We start from the raw sequence: 17,271 nt of genomic DNA on the forward strand, positions 1-17,271 counted from the left end.
TCATTGATGAAACTGAATTCTTTCACTGTACACAGTTCAAAGAACTTATACATCCGGTGTGTGATGGAACACCGGAATCAGCTTTTCGAAAAATGTCGGAAAAAGAAAGTGAATACGTCTGCAGACAATGTAACCAGAAACAACAAACAGATCAACAAGCTATAGAACCAACTGACGAAGATATCACGTTAGAAGGGATGGAAAAAATCGTTAGAAGAGTGAAACAGGAAATGAAAAATATCTTTGAGGCTGCCATAAATAATGTGATTCAACAACAAAATTCCCTAACAGAGATTTGAGAGGTTGTAAAGGCAATAAAATTCAATTCTAAACAGATGGGGGAATTTGGAGCAAAGATAGAAAATATGAAGCTGCTAGTGGAAAAAGTACACAAAGAAAATGAAGAAATAAAACTTGAAAACACAAATCTCAAGCAGGAGGTGACAGAACTGAAATGTAGAATAAATGACTTGGAAACAAGAAGTAGAATAAACAATATAGAAATTAGTGGGATCCCAGAGACGAAAAATGAGAATATTTCTGAAATAATAGAAGCAGTACGAACACAACTGGAGATTCAAGAAACAACTGAAATAGAAGTAGCACATAGAGTCCCGACAAGAAACAAATATAGACCAAAACCTATAATAGTAAGATTTCAAACAGAAAGATCAAAAAATATTTGGCTACAAAAAGCTAAAGCAAAAGGTGAAAATCTTACAGCTGATAAACTGAATTCAAACTTTCAGGATAATAGAATCTATGTAAATGAACACCTTACACCAGAAAACAAAAAATTGTTTTATATGATGAGACAAACAAGAGACAGAATTGATTACAGATATGCTTGGGTGAAGGGAGGCAAACTGTTCCTTGGGAAAGATGAAACTTCTAAAATAATAAGAATAATTACTGAAGACCAACTACAAAAACTTGAGTCAAATGCTGATGTCCACCGAAATTAACGACTTTGAGAACTCAACACAGACCCCATATCCGCTGGAGGAACTTGATGAAGTAAGAAAATATCTCAGTACACTCAAGGAAGAAAGTAAATCATTGACATTTCTAATTTTAAACATTCAAAGCTTAAGAAATAATTTTGACATTTTTTTAATATTCCTTAAAACTCTAAACAAACCAATTGATGTGATATGTTTAACTGAAATTTGGATTGAAAGTGATGAAAAATTTAATTATGAAATCACAAATTATGAAGGTATAAATGAATATTATTCACACATCAATTGTAGAACGTACAATAGATCAGGAGGTGTAATAATATATATATGAAATGATATTGTATCAATAAAAAAAAGGAGCAAACTTAAATTCCGCTGAGGATTTACACATAAACTTTCCAGATTACAATATTGTAGATATGTTACTGTTATATCGGTCTCATTCATACAGTATTACCCAATTTAACGAAGAACTGGAACTATATCTAAAAAAATTAAAGACCAATCTATTAATAGTTGGAGACATTAATATTGATTTATATACCAGGAATAGTACAACATCTCACTATCTTGATATATTGGCAACAAATGGATTACTTTCGTTACATGAAAAAATCAGAAGAGAAACAAACACTACACAGACCTGTATTGATCATGTTTTTTTTATAGATCCAAACATAACACTGCACAGGAATTTACAGCCTTCAAAACCAAGATTACTGATCACTACCCAGTATTGGGATTCATACACTTCTTGCAAAAACAGTCCAACAGTATTGGTGAGGAAAGTAAACACATAAAAATTATTAATTACAAAAAATTCGAAGCTTTCATCTCAACGCTAAATCTCGAAAACATTGTAGAAGATGAAAATGACGAAAACAACTATAAACACTTAATGAATATCTTAACACTGAACTCAAACTTATGGACTGACACTGTGAAACAAAAACCAAAAAAGAATAAAAAAAACTGGATTAATGAAGACATTTTAAAAAGAATAAATTAAAAAGAAAAAACTCTATATAAGATACAAAAAAAATCCGCTAATTATCTCGTACAAATCAGAGTACAATGAATGAATGAAAGCCAGGGTCTCTGCCTTCGGACTTATCCCGTTGCCGAGATCTCTTCCAGCCCAGCTTCGTGGCAGAGTCTGGAACATAGTGAGTGTGTACACCCAACAGTCTGAGTGTGTAGCTAGTGTTGTGTATGATATTTCAGTGCTGCCATGTATACTTAAAATTGTGAGTGAAGTGTAATGATTGAATATTTGTAACGTTGTAGGCCTGTTGCTCTCTGTGGCGAGACTTTTTAACGGGGAGATCGGCTCGCATTCGCGCCTTGAAGTTGGGAACCACAGAAAACCAACTTCAGCCGACCACCACTGTGGTGTTCGAACCCGGATCCTCGCATCGCGAGTCCGTCACTATAACCACTCGACCACCACAGCGGCAAATCAGAGTACAAAGAATATGAAACAAATTAAAAAAAGTGCATTAAAAAAATTAAGCAGGGGTATATTAAAGATAACTTTAAAAAAACTGGGAAAAACAAACGACTACAATGGAAATACATTAATGAAAATATATTAAACAAAAACATTGGACATAAGACACTGCCAGAATATCAGGACCCTATGGACTTGGCCAATAACTTCAATAATGACTTCATTACTAGGAATTTAGACGCCAATGAACAAAATAGTTTTTGCATGTACTGTATAGACCAAAATAATATATCAACCAGTTCAACCAACTCCATGTATTGTACTGAGATAGATCAGGAAGAACTGAAACAAGTAATAAGAGACCTAAAGGAAAACAAAGCAAGTGGCTATGATGGACTAACCCCTAAAAGGATGAAAATAATTTCAAAATACCACCTAAATACATTAAAAAAATTAATTGATCATTCTATTTTGGATGGTATCTTTTATCATGAATTAAAATATTCTCTCGTCCATCCTATATATAAAGCAGGAGATAAAAATGATCTGATCAATTACAGAACGATAAGCATACTTCCAGTTTTTTCAAAAATAATTGAAAAATGTGTTAAAAAATGACTTCTAAATATCCTAAATAGACAAAACTTCTCTCCCAATCAATGTGGATTCCAAAAAAAAAAAAACTCAGAAATGGCAATATTAGATCTCAGTAACTATTTAAACAATGGCTTCAATAATAATATGTATTCCATAACTGTGTTCCTAGATTTAGAAAGAGCATTTGACTTCGTTGATGTGGAAATATTAACAAGTAAGCTATTTTCAATAGGAATCAGAGTAAACATGCTTAAATGGTTTGAGTCATTCTATAATAAAAGACAACAAGCAGTTGTGATTCAGAAAGAAATTAGTTCCTTTCGAGAGGTGAAGAAAGGAGTACTCAAGGATCTGTACTGGGCCCAATACTATTTTTAATATATATAAATGAGTTATGCAATTTGAAATTTAATGGAAAGTTGATAACCTTTGCCGATGACACCGTGCTTTACGTAGAAGATACAAATGCATTAGATTTAATAAAAAAAGTAGAAGACGAAAAAAGAAGATGACCTAACGAATATTAACATGTGGTTAATAAAACATAAACTAAAACTTAACATACAAAAAACAAAATACATCTATATGAAAACAAGAAACATGAATATCAATGAAAGCATACACCTAAAAATACATAATCATTGTCGCTGCCAAGATAATGGTGATTGCTATCTCCAAGAAATCGAAAAAGTTCATGAGTACAATATCTGGGTATAACAATACAACATGACCTTAAATGGAACTCGCACTGTGATACTTTAATCAAAAATTCAGAAAATACGCAATAATCATATATAAAATGAAAAACTTAATCGATGAAAATTTTTTGAAAGACTTATTTTATGCATGGATTTATTTAATCACTAATTATGGAATTTGTCTTTGGGGTGGAGCATACTACAATATTCGGAAATTAGATAGCATGTATGATAGAATAAGATCTCAAATAATAACAGATAGTACGAAAATACAGCCACACTATATCTTTAAGACAAAACTACATATATAGAATGATAAAATTTTCACAAGTAAATGAAAAATATTTAACAAAAGTTATGGTATCAGGTACCGAAACCCAATAAAACACGGTATAAAAAGAGCTTTTCCTACATAGCCCCTAAAGTTTTAAACTTATTTTATACTGAAAATCAAATTAGCAATAGAAAAAACATAAATCTTATAGTATTTGACTTCGTTAAAAATAATGATTATGAAATGATTTTAACAAAGACGCTATAATCAGATATAAAAATAGTTTTGTGAACTGTGTACGAAAAAAGAGAAAGAAATTGTAAAATAATGAACGGATGTATATGGTTGTTATTGTGCATATAAGTATATATAGATACATGTATATGTATGGTGTTACATGTAATGTACTAACTGATATTCATAATACGCATAATTTAATTATTTAACCGTGATTATGACTCTCAAAATGAGAAATCTAACATCTTAACGCATACCGTAATGGTAAATATATAAATAGAAATACAATATAAAACATGTCTAATCGTTATGAAAGCTGTTGTCTGAAACATGTGGGATTATAACCCCCTTCAGACCTGCTAGAAGGACTTTTAAGTCCCTTGGGGTCACAAAGTGTATGTATTTATGTGTTTTTATGTTTGTACCTATGTGTATGTTTGTATTTGTATATATGTCTGTGTTTTTGTGATTTGTTTACTGAATAAAAAAAATAAATTATCGAATGCAAAAATACGTATACAGAATGCAAAAAACAAACATATATATAATACATACTGAATACAAAAAAATAGGTATAATGCATGATTTGAAAAATTGAAAGCATACAAAACAGTCACTAAATCTCAGTAGTAGTAAGTGAGTCTTTCATGAAAATGAACTTTTCTTCCTGATTTTGTCATGGTGTTTTTGGATTTTACGATATTGGTGTCACTTGTTTTGGGAACAACCATTGAGAAATTAGGCGGAGTCGGTGATTGAATATTCTCGTCAATTACGTAAGCGGGTTTAACTCTGTCGATTGACACTGTCGCAAGTTTATCGCGTATCTTGATAACAAACTTTTTGTTGTCGCGTTCTATTACCTCATACGGTCCTGAGGGAGTTGTTAGAGAGGGATGGATGTTGTCCTCGCGAAGAAAGACATGCGAACAAGACGATAAATCCTTGTGAATGTACACACTTCTTGTGTTGCGACCAGAGGAAGGGAGAGGTGATAGCTTAGGCCAAGAGCATAGTGAGACGGCGAGCAAAGCAGCGAATGAAAGGTAAAAAAAATGCGGGAAGAATATAGCATCGAGCAAAGAACGGCCCGCGCATAGTCAGGCGTTGTTCTAGAGTGGATCAGTGACATGGATCTGTTACTGTTGGAAAACTTTGGGCTTAAGATTTGGTATTTGTTGAAAAATAAAAAAATAAAACGCAGTTGTAATGTCCACAGTATAAACAAAACATGACACATACATGGGGAATTTCATCATCTCTACAACCAACTTCGAGAACATCCGGAAAAGTTTATATCGTATTTTCGTATGAATTTATCTACGTTTGACTACATGTTAGAAAAAAAATAACTCCCAAGTTATTAAAAAATTGGACGAACTTCAATCGCAACCCCATCAATCCTACAGAACGTCTTGCAGTGACATTAAGGTAAGAAAAACATTTTTTACATTTAGCAATTTATTTTGAACTGAAAATCAATAAGCGTAGAAAAATCACAAAAAAGACGCAAATCATTCACAAGACTGAACAAACGTAGCTGCTGGATAATCTTGTACATTCTGAACATGTAGAACTTTTCACATTTATTTGGCTTTTGCTGTCCGTAAACGAAGTCATGAACTACATAGTTCTTGCATTTTAATTCGTAATATCATTTTTTTTTTTGTGGAGCGAGAGGACGCACATGTGGTAGCAGGCTGTCAAAAAAACGTTCATCTTCATCACGAGACCTACATTGCTGTTTTTCCATAATTCTCAACTTATTTTCTTCCAACTTGAGAAGAGTAGTACCAATGTCAGAATCGTTTTGCTTTTGTCGTTTTAATCCTTTAATAACTGGAGTGGTGGAATTTCCCAATTCATTTCCCTCATCTTGCACTGAATTTTTTTTTCCTCTAATATTGGTGAAACAAGTAATGATGCATTGGACTCGGTCTGATGACTAGTGTTTTCTATCTCTGTATCAATCAATATCCCTCACTAATAAACCGCCAATGTCATATTCCACTTTGGTCAAATTTCCGGTACTTAGTCTGGGGGTGAACGGATCTTGCAAAAAGCTCAAACTTTCAAAATATTGCCATGAGGATTTCCGAGAGGACTGAGATGCTGCGTCTCCGGAACGACTGACAGGAAATTTTTTTAGTTCTTTTCGGAAAGCGTCACGCAAAGTTTTCCATTTTGCTCGCACAGTGTTTCCTAAAAGAAAAAAAACCAACCAAATTAAGTATCAGAGTATAGTATTTTTTTTGTTTAGTTATTTGACTACAGGATCATCTTTCAGGAGCTTGGGTTTCACTTTTCGGATGGGTGCGACAACAGTGTCATTAATTGTACGAGAAACTATGGAAGCAATTCGGGAAGTGTTGCAACCAATACATATGAAAGTTCCCACTGCAAATATGTTCCAACAAATCGCCAAAGAATTCTACGAAAAATGGAATTTTCCAAATTGCATAGGTGCCATTGATGGCAAACACATTCGAGTTAAATGACCCCCCGCCCCCGCCCCACTCAGGAACCATGTACTACAACTATAAAAAGTTTTATTCTATTGTTTTTCAAGCTGTTGCAGATGCTAATTATAAATTCATCGCAATTGATGTTGGTGGATATGGTAAGCAGAGTGACGGAAGTACCTTCCTTCTTCAGCACTATTTCATTCGATACAATCGAAACGTCTGGATATACCCCCTGAAAAAGCATTGCCGAATTTCGGGATTGTTGTCCCGTACGTTTTCATCGGAGATGCAACATACCCATTGTTATACAATTTGATGAAACCATTCTGCAGGCTGAATTTAGATTCCGATGAAGAATACTTCAATATGAGGCTTTCTCAGGCAAGACGTGTTCTTGAGTGTGATTTTGGTATAATTAATGCTAAGTTTCGTTTACTATGGAAGCCCCTTGAAACATCAACGGAATTTACAGACAAAATTGTTAAAAAAATTTGTCTCTTGCATAACATAATCATTGACAAGGAAGGTATGTATTAGTATGCAAGATGAGCAGTTGCTGAAGTTCCAAAATGGAAAAAACTGTGCGCAGGAAAACAACAGGCCGACGAATATCGCCAGCTTCGTTAGGGAAACTTATAAAATGTTCTACTGTCAAAATAAAATATAAGTTATGCACAAGCTGTACATAATACAAAATACTGTAAATTTTCCTACTATAACGAATGTCATATTCCAACGTTATTACTGTACACACATAATAAAACGAAGTAAAACAGAAAGTTATATTTAGAAATATTAATTACTTGTTGAGTTTAATTCCTCTGCCACCTTGTCCCAAAGTTTGTCGAGAATAAATCTGTTATGATGATGGTGATTTTTTTTATCCCCGTCCATGTTGATAAGCGCTATAAGAGCAACGAAAAACGTTTGTAGCGAAGTTCCCGCCTTGTTGCGGTGCGCGCCACTATGCGCAGTCGCATTGGAATTCATGTGTTCATTTCGCTGCGTCGATCTCTTCTCTGCTCGTTGCTTTGCTCTACTTTTCACTATGTTCTCAGCCTTAACGCATAATCTCACGCAAACGCGAAACCTAGTTTGAGTCAGCTATTTCCCTATATGACACGGGAGAAAGTAGGTCAGCTGGAAGACGAAGTGTTGTACCGTAAACAAGTTCGGCGCTGGTGGCTTGAATGTCGTTTTTGTAAGCAACTCGCAATCCCAGCAGAACTATAGGTAACACCTCTCAATGTGGGACTCTCTATGATAACAAGTTTTTTCTATGCTCATGTTGTCACCATGTCCGTTGTAATTCCGCATCAGGAAAGTTTCTGACAAGGACGAATCAGGTAACGAACTCGTGACACACCTAAAAATTCTACGGAATTTAATGCCAAAATGTTTTGCAATTCCTCGTCTTGGGTTTGAGCGTCTCAGAGAGTTCCTTGTAATTCAATGGTGGTAGTTTGGATAGAGCGTCGATCTCGATCTTGGAGAGAGCATTTGCGACGATGTTGCCTTTTCCTGGATATGCTGAATGTCCGTAGAGAATTGCGAGATGAAGTCCAAATGCCTGAGCTGTCTAGGAGAACATTTATCAGGTTTCTGCTGAAATGCAAAAATGAGAGGCTTTTGATCAGTGTATATGGTGAACTCTCGTCCTTCAAGCATGTGTCTGAATCGACGGACACATGTGTAGATGGCTAACAACTCTCGGTCGTAGGTTGCCAACTTTTTCTGACATGTTGTCAGCTTCATCGACAAAAATGCAATGGGATTCCATTGATTGTGATATTGAATGAGAGATCCACCGATGGCGATGTCAGACGCATCTGTCCACAAACGTATTGGGGCATCTGGATTTGGATGGTGAAGTAGAGTTGCTTCAGTCAATGCAGATTTCGCTTTGTCGAATGCATCCTGGCATGCCTCATCCCACGGAAGAGGTTCGTCAGACTTTTTGCGTAGGGGCTTTTTGCAGTTTCGCCGGCCTTCTAATAATTTCACCAAAGGTGCCAAGATATGAGCAGCCTTCGGAACGAAACGACGGTAGAAGTTGAAAAGTCCCAAGAATTTTCTGAATTGTGTGAGAGTGGATGGCGCAGGATATTTTGCGATGGCTTCGACTCGATCTGGAAGAGGCTTGATGCCAGTCGGCGAAACCTGTACTCCAAGAAAGTCCAAACACACACGTGGAATGCTTCAGCGAGAGACTATAGTCGTTGAGTCACTGAAAAATTGTTCTCAGATGATAAAGATGCAATGAGAATATTATCAACAAAAGCATACGTGAATGGAAGATCTCGCAACACTTCATCGATAAAACGTTGGAAATTGGATGCTGCATTGCACAGACCAAAAGGCATTCGTGTGTACTCGAAGAGACCAAACGGTGTTGCGATGGCCGTTTTGTGTATGTGGTCGGGAAAAATTGGAATTTGGTGATATGCGGAAACTAAATCTACGTGGGAAAAAATATTTTTCCCATGAAGTTCCGCAGTGAAGTCTTGAATGTTAGGGACGCAGTGTCTCTGTCCTTGATGGTACGAGTATTTAGGGCTCTGTAGTCTCCTACTGGTCGCCAATCCAAAGAATTTTTCTTCGGGACCATGTGTAGAGGAGAAGAGAATCTGCGCTTGGAAGGTTGGATATGGCCGAGATTGAGCATTTCTTGAAAAGCTGATTTGGCCAGTTTCATTTTAGCTGGATCCAGCCTGCGAGCTTTAGCAGAGACTGGTGCACCAGAAGTTTCTATGTAATGCGTGGTACTGTGCTTAATGGGCTGGTCGGGACGCGATGGTTTCGTGATATCGGGAAATTCGGGTAGTAATTTGTGATAGATGCTATCTTCCGACACCACGTTAACAGAGTGAAGGTCCGCGTTATTTAAATGTCCCGAAACTTCCAATTCGCTATTTATCAACTAATTTTCTACTCCTAAGATCGGGTAATAAGTTGAAATAATGAAGGAAGTCGGCTCCAATGATTGCACATAACACAAATGAAAAACGAAAACACAAACGGTTTCCTAAGGCCTAAATTTAAGGTGAGTATAATTTCTGGTCATATACTTTAATTCCGGTGCCGTTTGCAGCTTTAAAATTTTGAATCGGTGATAATTTGAAATCATTTTTGGTTGCCGGTATAAAAGAACAGTCACTATCAGTATCAACGAAAAAGCGAATGTTCGTTTTACGATTGCGAATGAATAGGCGACGAGAACTTACCGGCAAGTGGCATGTCGCCGCTACCCCTGGCCGTTTTCTTTCTTTTGGTAGGAGCATGGCTTCGTACACTTCCTGGCATTGGAACGGAACTTGCGATAATACCAACATACGTCAGAAACACTTGCGGGACTTTTCCGTCGGAAACGGGACTGGTTTCGATCACGAGAATGACTCCTGGCTCTTCTAAAAACAGCAACTTCTTTCCGCAGTTGTTTTATTTCCTCCATCAGCTCGGAATTCGAGGAAGCTGCACTAGCTTGAGGGACCGATGTCTTAGTAATCTCTTTGATTTCGATCGGCGTCGACTGCAGGATGCGATCCGCGACTTCAGCTGCTTTCTGTGGTGTGAGTGGCTACATGACAGCTACAATCGAAGTAACATTCGACGGAAGCTGCTGTAGGAATAGTTCCAAGAGAAGAGAGTCGGCAATATTGTGATTTACCGCACGACGCTGCATGATTCGGAGAAGTTCGGACGGTTTCTTATCACCCAGCTATTCTCCGGACAGGAGACATCGGATTTCTTGCGTTTTCGATTCGCCGCATCATTCGATGATGACCGCTTTTAGTTCTTCATACGGGTTGACTTTCCCGTGCTACATGATGAAATCGCGTACCATTGTAGCTATTTCCGGTGGCAGGTGCGAAACGCAGTGGTTGTACATAGTTTTTGAGTCCGTTATCGGCTTCAGTGTTGCGAGTTCAAAGGTAGCTTCGCACATTTCAAACCACAAGTCTGGATCCGACGCGGTAAAAATAGGTATCCGTATCGCCGACGCTTCTGCCATGTCGAAAAAGGAAAACGGTACCGTGAAACCACGAGGAGAATGAGAAACGATGAAGAAATTCCTCACATACCTAAAAGGCTACGTCTTGGTCACCATTATCCTGTTGGTCAGTGATGGAGGAGTTGAGAAAAATCATGGTATTGTTAGTTAAAATAAAATATTTATTACTATATAATTTAAACTTAACAATTTCAGGACGGTTGTTATTACGTGTTCATTTCGCGGTGACTGCTAGCGGAAGTGTGTTTTTCGCCAAGCGAGATCAAATCTTGCCAAACATTGGCAGCTTGGCGGGATATACAACACATACACACATACACATGAAAGATGACTTTTTGAAGAAAAAAGTGCGAGATGGAATTTGCCTATATAAGATTGAAATAGAAAAGAAAACCTATTCAGTGTGTCGTCGTCAGGGGTAGGAACCCCATTCATGGTTCGAAAAAGTAGGCGTTTCTGAAGGGTGGCTATGTCTGATTACACTAAAAATACCACTCCATGTTTCCCGATGCCCGCCTTCTCAAAAAACACGTTGGACGAAAAAATAAAGAGGATTGAAACATGAGGGAGAAAAATATAAAAAAAAATACAACATTCGCAAATATACAGGGTGTCCTGTTTGTGCTAGCACGGCGTCTATCTCATCAATCGTTCTTCATGGAAGTATGATTCCAATATAAAAAAAAATACTGAACAGGAGTTCAAAAACTACCTTGTACCAGTTTTGAGAGTGAATATACAGCTTGCAACAAAATAAAAAAAAAAATCTAAATTTTTATACAGTCTTCTCTCCTGTCTTCTAACTTCCTATTATAAAGTTGATGTCTGCAACGTCTCTCACTAGACATTTATAAGAGTCAGACTGAAGGAGCATTTGGAATTACGCAATAGCATAAATAAGCTTTACTCCGACATTAGTACAATAGTTACGAAGAAACACAACCGACCGTCATGACCGCCGGAACTCGAATCCCGGCAATCGAACTGCGCGCGCGTATTGAAGCTCGCGCTTCGCGCTGTAGCCAAGTCATACATAAATATAACATATATATATATAACACCTTCCCTTCTAAAAGAAAGTCTGCACTAAAATGCACAAGTTCAGTTAGGCAACTAACTCACTACACACCTAGTCTTTCAGGTGGTCGCCTGCGACGTTGTGATCGCCTCAGATGAGGAGGTGATGAATCAACAGCTTGAGGATTACTTGCCTTCGTCGGTTCATTTCTGATGGACTCGGTATTCTCCGTCTGATCGGGCCCCTCCGACTTATTGGGCTGCTGGGATACCTCGGAACCAGCTGAACGCGAAGGTGACGCCGAAAGCCGTTGCCGTGCCGTAATTGGTCCCGATGTCGAACCACGTGACCAGAAGGAGTACTCACTTCCGACATGACCCTACCTCTTGAAGCGGAAACCATTCCTGGAATTCACATTGGGCCATTTGCGTAGTTCCTGCACCATACCGTATCCTGAGGTGCAAACTTGGGTTTGAGATCGGGATCCGTCGCCCGATGTTGACCCGGTTTCAACAGTTTGCGCTGTATTGCTTATTTTGGTGCACTGCTAATATATCCCAAGTTTCTCAATTTAAATACCCCGGTGTTATAATCTCGGCTGACTTACGTTGGAATAATCATATCGATTATATCGACCAGAAATGTCTAAATGAACTTTTCTTCCTTCTCCGGATTTCGGGTTTTTAACCAGTCGGAGACGACGCGGGTTTCCAGAATCGGAAATACGAATGCACTATGTTCACACTCTTATACAATAAAACCAGTCTTTAATGGTGCTGCACAGGCATTAAAATACAGGCGTGGTTGGCGTGGCAAAATCATGTTGCTCTTCCCCTCACAAAATTCCTAGTTAAGGCCCGGATGCTGAGGATTAGATAAACATAGACGATAATGTACAAACTGCAGCTGGCACGACAGATATTGACATCCTAATTAGAAATTGTTAATTCCTGTATTAAGCGGAAACCGGTCTTCAATGGAATAAAATCGTGGTCCCGAGATTTAAATGCCAAAACACACAAAAAAACCTGTATAAAATGGAACTTGTCTAACGCCGAAACGGGAAGCAAAATCGTGCCCTTGAACGGAAAATTTCACTCAAACACTGGGAGTGTTTGTCGACCAAAAAGTAGACTAAAGGAGCGTACAAAATTGTATCTTGCTCCACCGGAATTTTTTACGCAATTGTGAATTCTTTATCCACTTTTACGTTAGCGAAAGCCGTTTCTGTACTTGATTGTGGTTTTGGTAAGCCATAAGGCAGTTCTTTTCTGAAATTTTCGAAAAAGTAGGCTTTTCCACGGGAGAAATCAGTGTAAGGCCTCGATTACACTATATAAGTTTGACAAAAATAATTTTTCAAAACGTGAAAAAACAAACCAATATGCCTATTGGTTGCATTCGCTCTGAAGTAACCGATGCGCTTATTCGTCGCATTTTTCCAGTTTTATAAAAGAAACTATCTATTGTATAATCTTGGCTTAAAGGTTGAATTTCCAAATTATATGCAGTACTTTCGAAATTGTATGCAAGCTGTGTGCATTCCTTGATCACAAGGCTGAGGATTAGATAAGCATAGACGATAATGTACGAACTGGAGCTGGCACGACAGATATTGGCACCCTAATTGGAAATTTTTGAGGAAGTTAAAACGAACGTAAATGCCATTATTTCAGAAGAAAAACAGTGTAGGTCGCGGAATTTTATACAGATGCTATCAAAACCCGAGTACAGTATTTAGTAATTATAGACTAATTATTTATTTATTTTATCTTACTTTCAAATTATTTACTTTATCTTTAATTAATTTATATTTTACTTCAGTCACACACGAGATCGTTACATAATTTTACACATTATATCAATTAAACCTTTATTAAGCAAAAACCTGTGTTCAACGGACAAAAAAATCTTGGTCACTTGCGATTCCGTAACGTGGAAATTCTGTAACGTACAAATTATGTGACGTGGAATTCCTCGTCACAGAATTTCCACGAATCTGAATCCATAACGTCTCTGACATGACGTGCAACTTTATTGCGCTAGCCGTTTGTGCCTTCCAAGCGTGGCCCATCTCAGCAATTCTGTCGGCTGCATTCTTCAATCTGTGCTCTTCGGCCGAGAATCGTACTTTGGCCACCATTTTGTACTCTAAAAAAAGGGGGAAACAGAGAAATTTGTCAATTTCTTTGGGGGGGGGGGGGACGGAAGCTGATTTCTGTCCTTGTTTTTGTCGATTTAATGATATTTATTGGTCGTTATATTGCAGCGTTTCTCAACCTTTTTGATATCACCAACCTTTTGTGTTGTAGGTGAATTTCGAGATGCAAGCCCCCAATAAAATTCAAAATCATAGACGCTGAAAGGTGGGGACTGTAGCTATGAGATCTCCTCAAATACATTTTATGAGGAGGCTGAGCCCCCCCCCCCTCAATTAATTAATGTACAATGCAATGCAGCATTTCGCCTCTTTCGCGTATGGAGTTGATATATACAGGAAGAAAAATGATTTTCATCTCCCCCTCAATGTTTTCTACATGTCGGCGCCTCTGTCCAAAATGTCAGGCCCGTGATTTGGGGAAGGTCGGGGGGGGGCGTTGCTCCCCTGGCTTTTGAAAATACACTAAAAATTGTGTATATATATATATATACAAATATATATATATAATTATAAATACATTGAGTGCATGTTCCTTGCCACCCCCCCCCCGGAAAACGTTGAAATGACGGCCCTGCAAAATATATTGTTTTTGATAATTTGCATATAAAAAAATAATTCCCTCGTGTAGTTGGGGAATTTTACAAATATGAAAAAAAATACCAAATGAGTTATGTCTGATGAATATAGTCGGACCCCGATATAATAACAAATTTGACGAGCGTACCCCGATAACAAATTTTACTACCGTACTCCGATATATTGATACGATACATATATAAATTATTATGTATATCATACAGTATGTTTTATCGCATGGTTATTATGCATAATCACCGGTAAAAGTGATCTCATATTCATTTACACCTGTTTGATTTTACAGTTTCAAAGACTAAATAAATAATTTGTTTACTGACCTGAAACTTCATGTTTTTCTCCGATCTATCGTCCCAAGCCTTCCTCCGCGCATTTTGATTTCTGTATTCTCAGTGGGTAGGGTGATAGAGCAAAGAATTTGACCTAAAGTGTTCGATCAGTTGCTCTTCCATCATCAACACACGAGCAAAGAGCGAATTAAATGAAAACACGAAAAAAAAATTGAATAAATCAAAACGCGAACACAAAAAAAATTGATCAAAACACGAACGTAGCAAAAAAAACGAAGAAAACAAATATGGTGTCTTCACATGCCATCACACGACTGACGAAAATCTGAACGATTTGTGACACGTAATAAGGCGTGTTACGTCGAATTTCGTAATCCGACACATTCACGTCGCGTCAGCACAGTGTGAACGTACCTACAGAAGGCTCATGGGTGGAATTTATATCGCACTTATTTCTACGTGGTCCCACGTCACGTCAGAGTAGTGTGCACTGATTTTTGAGTGTTATGCCAAATTACATCATCACAGACTTTTCCACGTCATGTCAGCACAGTGTGAACGTACCTACAGATGACTCATTGGTGGAACTTTATATCACACGCATTAACGTGTGGTAACACGCCACGTCAGTGTAGTGTGTATCCGCCTTTACTGTACCATAGTTGAATGAAACAAGCTCCCCTCCGCTATTTTTAACTCCCTCACGATTTCATGTCAAATGTTACAAAATCCTTTGGAAGGCCTTATTTATCATTACAGTATATATGACATGAATGTCGCTCTCCACTTGTTAATACAAGATATACAGAAGACTGGATGTTGTGAAGATATTTATTATTTTAGATGTTAATTTTTTAAGGAAGGAAAAAACTCATCTCTGCCTCTACCGGGAGTCGAACCCGGGTCCCTCGATTGCCGGACGAGTGCTCTGACCACTAAGCTACAGAGGAGATAGAGATTTTCCTTCGCTAGATCATAATATCTTGTATTACAGTATATGTTGTTTTAAAACATTGACTATAGATGAACAGCGAAATGTCGCGGCAAAAGAAAATGCTTCACAATCTTATTATTTTTTTATTATTTATATTATTATTATTACATTTTATATACACTGAAGAGCCAAAAAAAACTGGCACACCTGCCTCATAACGTGTAGGGCCCCGCGAGCCCGCAGAAGTGCCGATAATGTTCATGTCTGGGGATTTAGGTGGCCAGCGGAAGTGTCTAAAGTCAGAAGAGACACTTTGTAGCAATTCTGGACGTGTGGGGGTGTCGCATTGTCCTGCTGAAATTGTCCAAGTCCGTCGGAATGCACAATGGACATGAATGGGTGCAGGTGATCAGACAGGATGCTTACGTACCTGTCACCTGTCAGAGTCGTATCTAGACGTATCAGGGGTCCCATATAACGCCAACTGCACACGCCCCATACCATCACAGAGCCTCCACAAACTTGAACAGTCCCCTGTTGACATGTAGGGTCCATGGATTCATGAGGTTGTCTCCATACCCGTACACGTCCATCAGCTTGAAGCAATTGGAACCGAGACGCGTCAGACCAGGCCACGTGTTTCCAGTCCTCAACAGTGCAATGTCGGTGTTGTCGGACCCAGGCGTTGCGTAAAGCTTTGTGTCGTGCAGTCATCAAGGTACACGAGTGGGCCTTCGGCTCCGAAAGCCCATATCGATGATGTTTCGTTGAATGGTTCGCACGCTGACACTTGTTGATGGTCCAGCATTGAAATCTGCAGCAATTTGTGGAAGGGTTGCACGTCTGTCACGTTTAATGATTCTCGTCAGTCCCGTTCTTGCATGATCTTTTTCCGGCCGCAGCGATGTCGTAGATTTAATTTTTTACCGGATTCCCGATATTCACGGTACACTCGTGAAATGGTCGTACGTGAAAATCCAAATTTCATCGCTACCTCGGAGATGCTATGTCCCATCTCTCGTGCGCGACTGTAACACCACGTTCAAACTCACTTAAATCTCGATAACCTGCCATATTGTAGCAGCAGTAACCGATTTAACAACTATGCCAGACACTTATTGTGTTATGAGTTACTTACCCCGACCCGGCGAATGTGATTCGCCATACGGGGGTTCCCCGAAGGGAGCATTATTTTCTCAATCAAAAAAAAAAAAAAAAAATTACATGTTAAAAATATATACATTCTATATCCCCGGAGCACCATTGGTCCGAGGTTAACAATTCACCTTACAAAACTCGGGCTACACCATTAACAACCCGCGAGCAGGAATTTGGTGCTCCCGATTACCACTTTTCAATCTATTTTCTTTCTCTCGGGAACATTTCACTCTGTTCCTAAGTACCTTTGCACTGCCAAGTCCATTATACCAGAAAGAAGGGTTCTTGTTTTTTGGTTTTTAATCAGTGCCACTTGTTGTGTTATATCGGCGTTGCCGACCGCAGCGCCGTACTCTGATTGGTTCCATATCTCTTTATTTGCATACGCATGCCTGTACCAATTTTTCTGGCTCTTCAGTTT

At 38.3% G+C, this 17,271-nt stretch overlaps 1 protein-coding gene across 3 annotated transcripts in view; it reads left to right on the forward strand.

Moving 5' to 3' along the window:
* Positions 1–17,271, forward strand: part of LOC149065947 (glutamate receptor ionotropic, delta-1-like) — a 188,752-nt gene that overhangs the window by 133,303 nt on the left and 38,178 nt on the right. The gene's annotated exons all lie outside the window — the stretch shown is intronic.

This window comes from Pholcus phalangioides, unplaced genomic scaffold, assembly GCF_987345545.1.
Source record: "Pholcus phalangioides strain wild (caught in Gottingen) unplaced genomic scaffold, Ppha-v1.0 ptg000037l_1, whole genome shotgun sequence".
NCBI classification, from domain to species: domain Eukaryota; kingdom Metazoa; phylum Arthropoda; class Arachnida; order Araneae; family Pholcidae; genus Pholcus; species Pholcus phalangioides.